The sequence below is a fragment of the Diceros bicornis genome, chromosome 5, assembly GCF_020826845.1.
Source record: "Diceros bicornis minor isolate mBicDic1 chromosome 5, mDicBic1.mat.cur, whole genome shotgun sequence".
Taxonomy (NCBI): domain Eukaryota; kingdom Metazoa; phylum Chordata; class Mammalia; order Perissodactyla; family Rhinocerotidae; genus Diceros; species Diceros bicornis.
Window position 1 is genome coordinate 76,646,029 of NC_080744.1, and position 10,173 is coordinate 76,656,201.

The following is a 10,173-nucleotide window of genomic DNA, read 5'->3' on the forward strand; positions in this document are numbered from 1 at the left end:
TATCTAAATGATATAAAGAACCATACAACTCAATAGCAAAACCAAACAAGGAAACAATCTGATTAAAAAAATGGGCAAAGGATCTGAATAGACATTTTTCTAAGACATACAAGTGCCCAATGAATACATAAAAATATACTCAACATCACAAATCATCAGGGAAATGAGAATCAAAACCACAATGAGATATCACCTCACATCTAGAATGGCTATTATCAAAATGACAAGAATTGGGGAGTCAAGATGGTGGCGTAGGCAGACTCTGAACTCACCTCCTCCCGCGGACACAGCCAATTTACAACTACTCGTGGAAAAATTACCCCTGAGACAGAACTGAAAAATGGGTAAGAGGAACTTCTGCAACAACGGACAATCCTAATTGAGGTGGAAGAGGCAGAAACTCCCTTCTGGAGAGAAAAAATGCCGCCTTCACAAGCTGCCAGCTTCGCAGCAGCCTGGGAGAAGCCCACAGGTATGTAGCCTCCCTGGAGGAACAGGGCCCTGAGCAGGGGAGCACCCCTGCTGTGGGCATTTTGTGGCCCCAGAACAATCGAGACCAGCGGCATGATATCTGACTTTGCCTGCTACTAAAACATTGGGGAGTATCCCCAGAAAAGCTGGTTCACAAAGAAACTAAAACCGGCTCTTAAAGGGCCCACGCACAAACTCACCTGCCTCAGAAAGCATCCTAAAATCACCAGAAAGAAAGATGCACAGTGCTTTGGTGAAAAGAGACTCACCTGATAGGCCCTGAGTGCATCTCAGTGAGAGGTGAGACCTCTCCAGGGACTGGGACATTGGCGGCGGCCACTGTTGTGGCCTGGTGTGGGTGTGCTGACACAGAAGACATTGGAGTTCTCCCTGGGGCTTGCTAGCCCAGGTCTGCCCTACCCACTAGAGCACTGATTTAATCCAGCTCAGCCAGGGCGGGCAGCCCACCCTAGAGACTGGCCCCACCCAGCAACTAGCCCTGAGGCAACTTGTGGGCCCACATACATTGGTAACTGGATTCTCTGCAGCCTGGCCACTGAGCCTCACTTCAGTGGGGCAGGGCGTGCACAAGGAGGGGGTGGAGAATGTGGGGTGGTGGTGGAGTGTGTGGGGCTCCCGCCATGGAGAGACTTGGTCTACGTTGGGAGGTCGGGGCGCACACACGGGGCAGGACTGTGTTGACTGTGTGTAAAGTTGCAGGATACAAAATCAACATACAAAAATCAGTTGCATTTCTATACACTAACAACGAAGTAGCAGAAAGAGAAATTAAGAATACAATCCCATTTACAATTGCAACAAAAAGAATAAAATATCTAGGAATAAACTTAACCAAAGAGGTGAAAGATCTGTACACTGAAAACTATAAAACATTGCTGAAAGAAATTGAAGAAGACACAAAGAAATGGAAAGATATTCTGTGCTCTTGGATTGGAAGAATTATCATAGTTAAGATGTCCATACTTCCTAAAGCAATCTATAGATTCAATGCAATCCCTATCAAAGTTCCAACAACATTTTTCACAGAAATAGAACAAAGAATCCTAAAATTTATATGGAACAACAAAAGACCCCGAATAGCTAAAGGAATCCTGAGAAAAAAGAACAAAGCTGGAGGTATCACACTCCCTGATTTCAAAATATACTACAAAGCTATGGTAACCAAAAGAGCATGGTACTGGCACAAAAACAGACACACATATCAATGGAATAGAATCGAAAGCCCAGAAATAAACCCACACATCTATGCACAGCTAATCTTCGACAAAGGAGCCAAGAACATACAATGGAGAAAAGAAAGTCTCTTCAACAAATGGTGTTGGGAAAACTGGATAGCCATATGCAAAAAAATGAAAGTAGACTCTTACCTTACACCATACACAAAAATTAACTCCAAATGGATGAAATACTTGAATGTAAGACCTGAAACTATGAAACTTCTAGAAGAAAATATAGGTAGTACACTCTTTGACATCGGTCTTAGCAAGATATTTTCAAGCACCATGTCTGACTGGGAAAGAGAAACAATAGAAAAAATAAACAAATGGGACTACGTCAAACTAAAAACCTTCTGCACAGCAAAGGAAACCATCAACAAAATGAAAAGACAACCTAACAACTGGGAGAAGATATTTGCAAACCATACATCTGATAGGGGGTTAATCTCCAAAATATATAAAGAACTCATGCACCTCAACGACAAAAAAACTAACAACCCAATTAAAAAATGGGCAAAAGACCTGAACAGACATTTCTCCAAAGAAGATATACAGATGGCCAACAGACACATGAAAAGATGTTCAAAATCATTAATTATCAGGGAAATGCAAATCAAAACTACAATGAGATATCACCTCACGCCCGTCAGAATGGCTATAATTAACAAGACAGGAAACAACATATGTTGGAGAGGATGTGGAGAGAAGGGAACTCTCATATACTGCTGGTGGGAGTGCAAACTGGTGCCGCCACTATGGAAAACAGTATGGAGATTCCTCAAAAAATTAAGGATAGAACTACCATATGATCCAGCTATTCCAGTGATGGGTATTTATCCAAAGAACTTGAAAACACCAATGTGTAAAGATACCTGCACCCCTGTGTTCATTGCAGCATTATTCACAATAGCCAAGACTTGGAAGCAGCCTAAGTACCCATCAAGGGATGAATGGATAAAGAAGATGTGGTATATATACACAATGGAATACTACTCAGCCATAAGAAACGATGAAATCCAGCCATTTGTGACAACATGGATGGACATTGAGGGTATTATGCAAAGTGAAATAAGTTAGAGGGAGAAGGTCAAATACTGTATGATTTCCTTCATTAAGTAGTAGATAATAACAACAATAAACAAACACATAGAGACAGAGATTGGATTGATTGGTTACCAGAGGGGAAGGGTCAGGAGGGAGGAGGGTGAAAGGGATAATTCGGCCCATGTGTGTGGTGATGGGTTGTAATTAGTATTTGGGTGGTGAACTTGATGTAATCTATGCAGAAATAGAAGTATAATGATGTACACCTGAAATTTATACAATGTTATAAACCAATGTTACTGCAATAACCAAAATAAACAAATAAATAAAATAAAATGCATGACCATAAAAATAAAAATGACAAAAATTAATAAGTGTTGGTGAGGATGTGGAGAAAAAGGATCCCTTGTGCACTGCTTGTAGGAATGTAAATTGGAGCAGCCACTATGGAAAACAACATGGAGGTTCCACCAAATATTTAAAAATAGAACTACCATATGATTCAGCATTTCCACTTCTGGGTACTTATCTGAAGAAAATGAAAATACTAATTTGAAAAGACATATGCATATTCATGTTCACTGAAGCGTTATTTACAATAGCCAAGACGTGGAAACAACCTAAGTGTCCATCAACAGATAAATATATAAAGAAAATTAGGTATATGTATACAATGGAATATTAATCAATTATAAAAAAGAAGCAAATCCTGCCATTTGAAACAAGATGATTAAACCTTGAAAGCATTATTCTAAGTGAAATAAGTCAGACAGAGAAACAAAAATACAGTATGATCTCACTTATATGTGATACCTAAAGGAACCAAACTCATAGAAACAGAGAACGGATAGGTGGTTGCCAGAGGCAATGGGTAGAAGATGGGAAAAATGGGTGAAGGTGATTAAAATGTACAAACTTCCAGCTATAAGATAAATAAGTTCTAGGGATGTAATGCAGAGCATAGTGACTGTAGTTAACAGTAATATATTTTATATTAAAAGTTGCTAAGAGAGTAGATCTTAAAAGTTCTCATCACAAGATAAACAAATTTTGTAACTATGTGAGCTGATGGATGCTAACCAAACTTATTGTGGTAATCATTTACAAATCATTTTATTGTACTAATACAATGTTACAATAAAATAATATAATTTTACACATCAATTATATCTCAATAAAACTGAGGTTAAAATGTAAATGGAAAAGTAAAGAAGAAAAATATTATAAAGCAATATTATTGATAAGATCACTTATAAATTTTATCTTGCTAACATCTATTTAATTCACTTGTGCTTATCAATTATGTTGGAACTGATAATGAAATTTTCATGAGCTAAATAAAAAAATCTAGCCATCATCTTAAGTCATTTTCATTGTTGACAAATTAGGCAAGTATGGAAAAAATCTCAGAAGCAAAGATCCCCAAAGTTAAACGTATGATTCTTCCTTTTTTTTCCTTTTCAAAAATTTTCGACTGTACTTGACATCCATCAAGCAATTTATTTTTATTGTAAATTTTGCTCTTGGTTGGATTTATGGTTTTATAATCTTAAGTATCTAGTAGAGATAGTAGAAGCTTATTTGACTACTAAATATAGGTAGAAAAAAATTTTATGTCTGTACTGTACTAACTGCTGACAACTCTGAAGAAAGGCCTGTTTCTATTTTACCAACAATTTGAAAAACTAGCTTTATTTACCAAAGATTATCTTCAACCATGTGAATTAAAAAAAATGGATTAGTTTCTACATTTCTGAGAATTTTTTGAATACTTAATTTATAGAAGTGCTCATTTATCTTTAACCCAATTTGAATTGGACTCCTCCATGGGATTTTATAAATTAATTTGGTAATATCATCCTTAGGTAGAAAAATTTCATGTATACATAACATGCATGCATATATACATACACAAAGAAACAACATAAACTTAAAGACAGTTGCAAATAGCGATCTTATGGCTTTTATTCTAAAATTTAACCCTGACTCAGTAAAACATAGTAAGACTATCTCATTGTTTTATCTCCACTTTATATTTTCATCTACATAGTATTCTGGCAAGTGAGACAAGTTTTGATTATGTGGTTACCAATATTGGTGGAAGAGACCTTTAAGATTTTCTTTTGTCCTCACACATAATCTGGTGGAGTCTGCGGAGAAAATTTTAGGCCAGTTACTCAAGAAACATTTAGCAGCTGGCTGGATGTCTTCCTCACCCAACTGGGTGGATACATCAGTGCTGTTTCCTAATAGGATTATTTTTCTTTTCAGCCTGAGGTGGTTGCTTTGGGGGTCCCTCAGTCCCTCAAGAGCTTTCAGTAGAGGATAGGGGGCCTAAAGTTCAAGTGGCTTTAGGGAGCTGAGGGGCTGAAGTGGGAAGGAAAATGTCTAGGAGGGTGGTCACAGGGATGGAGGAGGTATGGGCTTGCAGGAGGGCATACAAAATGATTCAAGGGAACTGTAGGGAAGATCCAAAGCAATAAAGGAGGAAGCAGGAGCAGCTGTGATGGCAAGGAAGCGGTTTAAGGATCCAGTAGGGAAGTTTTTAGTTTTCCAAGGGGCCACTGAAGTTCCAGATTATCCTTAGTAAAATCATGTCAAGAAGAAAGGAAGCAGACAGAGTTGGAAGGGCACATTTTCAGCAAGGGCACAAGGAGGTTTTCAATCCACTGAGAAGCTCCCATGTTCATAAGTAACGGGACTTTTATACTTAAGAAAGAAACTTGGGACCCTAACCCAGTTTCTCACACACAGGTGCTTACTGTGGACTCTAGCTCAACTTGTGTTTGTCTGGGACTATCATTCAGCTTCTTACAAACAGAGAAACCTAGCATTGTAACCCAACCTCTGTTTGTCTGAGACTCTAATCAAGCTTCTAGATTGTATTCAAAATCTTAAAAATCAAAATCTTTCTCTACCAGCTACAAGGGATTTTTGTCTTGACCACTGGTTTAGAAGTTGGATTCACCAATGGATCCCCAATCAATCAGTCAGGAGTGAAAACAAAGTCTTCAAAGGTGCACACTTACAGAGTTGCTTGCATGGTCTGGGGCTCCAATGTTGAATCTGATCCAATGAGTCATAGCACCTTATCTGTTATCAGCTATTATTCATGACTCTTGTTACATAGACTTAGCAGCATTCTTGTTAAGGATTTTACAAGAAAGTGCACAGATGGTCCTAGGAGAAGGTTCAGGATCCTGATTCATGTTTGGTGAAGCAAAGAATCTGTCAATACCAAAGGGAAATTGGACAATTACTAAAATGGGTGTAAAAAAGAGTGTTTGGAGTGCAGACTATGCCTTACAGTGTATCTTACTTTACAATGCTCTGTGATGAAGGTCAACGGGAAACAGCAACAACCCAATCCAAGCAACACTAGCAATGGCCCAGACTCTACAGGAACGAAGTTTTGGGTCCCTCAACCAGATAAAGAACCTCAACTATTTGACATGCTTGATGAAGCAAAAAGAATGCAGAATGGGTAGTGAAAGAAGGTAGGTATAAATATAAGCTCTGACTTCATGACCAGTTACAGAAAGGAGAACTGTAATTTTCATGAGACTTTCTTCATTTTGTTATGAACACGTTTGTGTATATATATACACATATTAAGCAAATATCTTTGTTTTTAATTCTATCTTATTCCCTTACCATGCAACATGACATGTATTGACTTTATTTCATACATATAAGTATTATTAATTTTACATCTTACTATTTGTTACAAGATATAAGAAGAGTAAACATGACTTAAGGACTTTCCCTCCTCTGCTGGAGAAGGAATTAGTGTGTTTTCTGTTATATGTATTATACAAGTATCATTTTAGGCAGAATTAAGAAAGACATTATTGTCTTTATTTGGAGATTAATATGATTTATTGCAATGTGTTAGGTGTCCAGTTGACAAGGGGTGGACTTAGAGTTAATATTATTTTGTCAACTTGACTGGGTTAGGGATTGTCCAGGTAGTTGGCAAAACATTACACCTGAGTGTGTCTGTGAGAGTGTCTGAAAGGGATTAGCATTTGAATCAGTAGACTGAGTAAAGAAATCCACCCTCCTCCATGTGGGAAGGCATCATCCAATATGAAAGAGGGCCCAAATAGAACAAAAACTGATGGAAGGGCAAATCCTTATCTTTTTTCCTGAGCTGGATGTCCTTTTTTTCCTAGAATATCAGTGCTTTTGGTTCTTGGGGCTTTTAACTCTGTGACTTGCAACACTGGCCCCCTTATTCTCAGACCCTTTGCCTAGAACTAGAATTTACAGTATCACCTCTCCTGGTTCCCAGGCCTTCAGAGTTGGACTGAATTATACCTTGGGTTTTCCTGTTCTCTAGCTTGCAGAGGGCAGATAGATTTCCCAGCCCCCATAAACTACTGAACTAATTCCTATAATAAATCTCCTTTTATATGTATGTAGACATGTATGTACCTATTTCTCTATCTATATCTGTCCTATTGTTTCTGTTTTTCAGGAGAATCCTGACTAACATAGCTTTTTGTACTGAAAGTGGCTCTAGAGGAACAGAATTTTAAGGATGAGTTTTCTGAATTAGTTCTGAGGTTTATGGAATTGCCTCTCTAATCTGATTAGATTTAAACACCCTAATAACTCTATCAGAGCACTGATAGTTCAGGGTTTGAAGTGTTTCTAGATATAAACAAAATATATTCATTAGATACTGCTAATCAACCGCTTATAAGAAGCAAGGAACTAAGTAACTCTGTATATAATACTTTTGAACACATTTGGAAACTAAGGAATATAAAGGTGTTGACTGGTTCCTCCTGATGACCTTGGACAAACTGATGAAAAAAAATGGATGAGCACGAAAATTCATATAACCAGTTTAGGCTTGCATCAATGCCTTTAAAAGCTTCTAGGTGTACCTGAGGAAGAGTTGTATCACCTGGCAGGGCTGAAATGGCTGAAAATCAAAGTGTGATTGGTTATATTTTAAGGCAAGTTGTACTCCCATGCTCCTAGAGTGTATACTATTAAAGTGAGGACATTTACTGGGAAAGAACGGGATCTTCTAATGTGGGATGGGAACTTGTAGGATGACCCTGATAAAGTGGGATATCGAGCTCATAAATTCTGATGAGTCTTCTTTGCCAGTGGAAGTGGCCTCCTCAACATCAGTGCAGTGGTATTCTCCTCCACAAGTGGTAGCAGCCTCTGAATCCAAAGAGGTATCCATCTTTCCACCTCTGTCTGTGGGGATTAACCTTATACTCCTTTAGAAAACAGTAATGGCCTCCCCTGAGAGATTAGCCACATACGACTAGACTCAAGTCCCAGCAAGCCCCTAAAGGTGAGGTACAAAGTGTGACTCATGACAAGGTGCTCTTCTCTCCACAAGAACTACTTGATTTTGTAATTTATGAAAACAAAATCTGGAAAATATGTGTGGGAATGGATATTACGGATATGAGATAGTGGTGGAAGGCACATAAAGTTGGATCAGGCCAAATTTATTGATATGGGCCCACTAGCCAAGATTCTGAATTTAATGTTGCAACCTTGGGAGATAAAAAAGGGCTCTAAGAGTTGTTTGGGTTGGTTGGCTGATCAAAAGATGGACCACCATAAGCAGTATGGAAATGCTGGATCTCCCTTGGTTGTTGTAGAGGAAGGAATTCAAAGCACAGGGAGATTGGAACTTTAGAGGGGATTTGTGATTTAAGACCTACTCAATAATGCTGGGATGGTCCAGAGGACACACATTTTTTTTTTTTGTTAGGAAAATTAGCCCTGAGTTAACATCTGTTTCCAATCTTCCTCTTTTTGCTTGAGGAAGATTGTCCTTGAGCTAACACCTGTGCCAGTCTTCCTCCACTTTGTGTGTGGCATGCTGCCACAGCATGGCTTTATGAACGGTGTGCAGGCCCATGCCTGGAATCCAAACCCACGAACCCTAGGCCACAGAAGCAGAGTGTGTGAACTTAACCACTATGCCACTGGGCCAGCCCCAGAGGACACACTTTTGACAAATACTTTGAGAAATAAATTAGAAAGTAGGCCCCAGCATCCTTGAAGAGCTCTGTGACTGCTCTTCTCTGTAGGCCAGACCTTACAGTGGGAACTGCAGCCTCTCAGTTGGGTGATCTATTTATTTATCTTTTTTCCCCAAAGCCCCAGTAGACAGTTGTATGTCATAGCTGCACATCCTTCTAGTTCCTGTATGTGGGACGTGGCCTCAGCATGGCCTGAGAAGCGGTGCGTCGCTGCGCACCCGGGATCTGAACCCGGGCCGCCAGCAGCAGAGCATGCGCACTCAACCGCTAAGCCACAGGGCCAGCCCCTCAGTTGGGTGATCTAAATGAAGTGGGTGGAAGCCTACCCTTTGGGAGACAGAGGCCAAGTGGTTTGCTCAATTGCCAAAGGCGAAGTAGGTGTACTTACTGTAATGCACAGTAGTAGGGTGAAAGCAGCATTCCACATAGTCTAATTAGCACAAACTGCTACTTTGTCTAGTTAATCAAATCATTTCTATAAATGAAAGAGATAGGAAGCCTATTAAATTCTTACTTGATATATATAAGCTGTAAAGTTTTAGGTCAATTAAACAAATGTTAACTTGAATCATAAATACAGAGACTCTCAGCTCTCAATCAATTCACAGACTTGAGACAACTTATAAACCCAGAACCCTTTGAATGAAGGAGAAACCAGATCCCACAAGGCAGGACCCCTTCACTTGACCAAAAGTTTATACTGTTAGTCTTTCTTCCAGCCTTCCTCAAAGGTACCTACAAACTTTTAACTGGGTAATTTTGCATTGCTGCAAAGAAATATTAAGACCTTTGATGGATAACTGGACACTGGCTCCGAACTCACTTTGTTTCCAGGAAACCCAAAATGTCACTGTAGCCCTCCAGTCAGAGTAGAGGCTTTAGGGGGTCAAGTGATCTACGGTTTCTAGCTCAAGTACATCTCACAGTGCTTCCAGTGGTCCCCAGACCCATCATGTGATTATTTCACTAGTTCTGGAATGTAAAAATGGAATATGGATGCTTAGCAGCTGATGGAATCCCCTCATTGGTCTCTTGACTTGCAGAGTGAGGGCTACCGTGGTGGGAAAGGCCAAATGGAAGCCACTAGAATTCCCTCTACCTATGAAAATAGTAATTCAAAAGTAATACCACATTCTTGGAAGTATTGCAGATCTTCATGCCACCATCAAGGACTCAAAGATACAGGAGTGATGATTCCCACCACATCCCCACTCATCTCTTCTATTTGGCCTCTGTGGAAGACAGATAGATCTTGGAGAATGACAGTGGATTATCACAAGCTTAACGAAGTGGTAACTCAAACTGCAGTTGCTGTACCAAATGTGGTTTCATTGCTTGAGCAAATTAACACATCCCCTGGTACCCAGCGTGTAGCTATTGATCTAGCAAATCCTTTT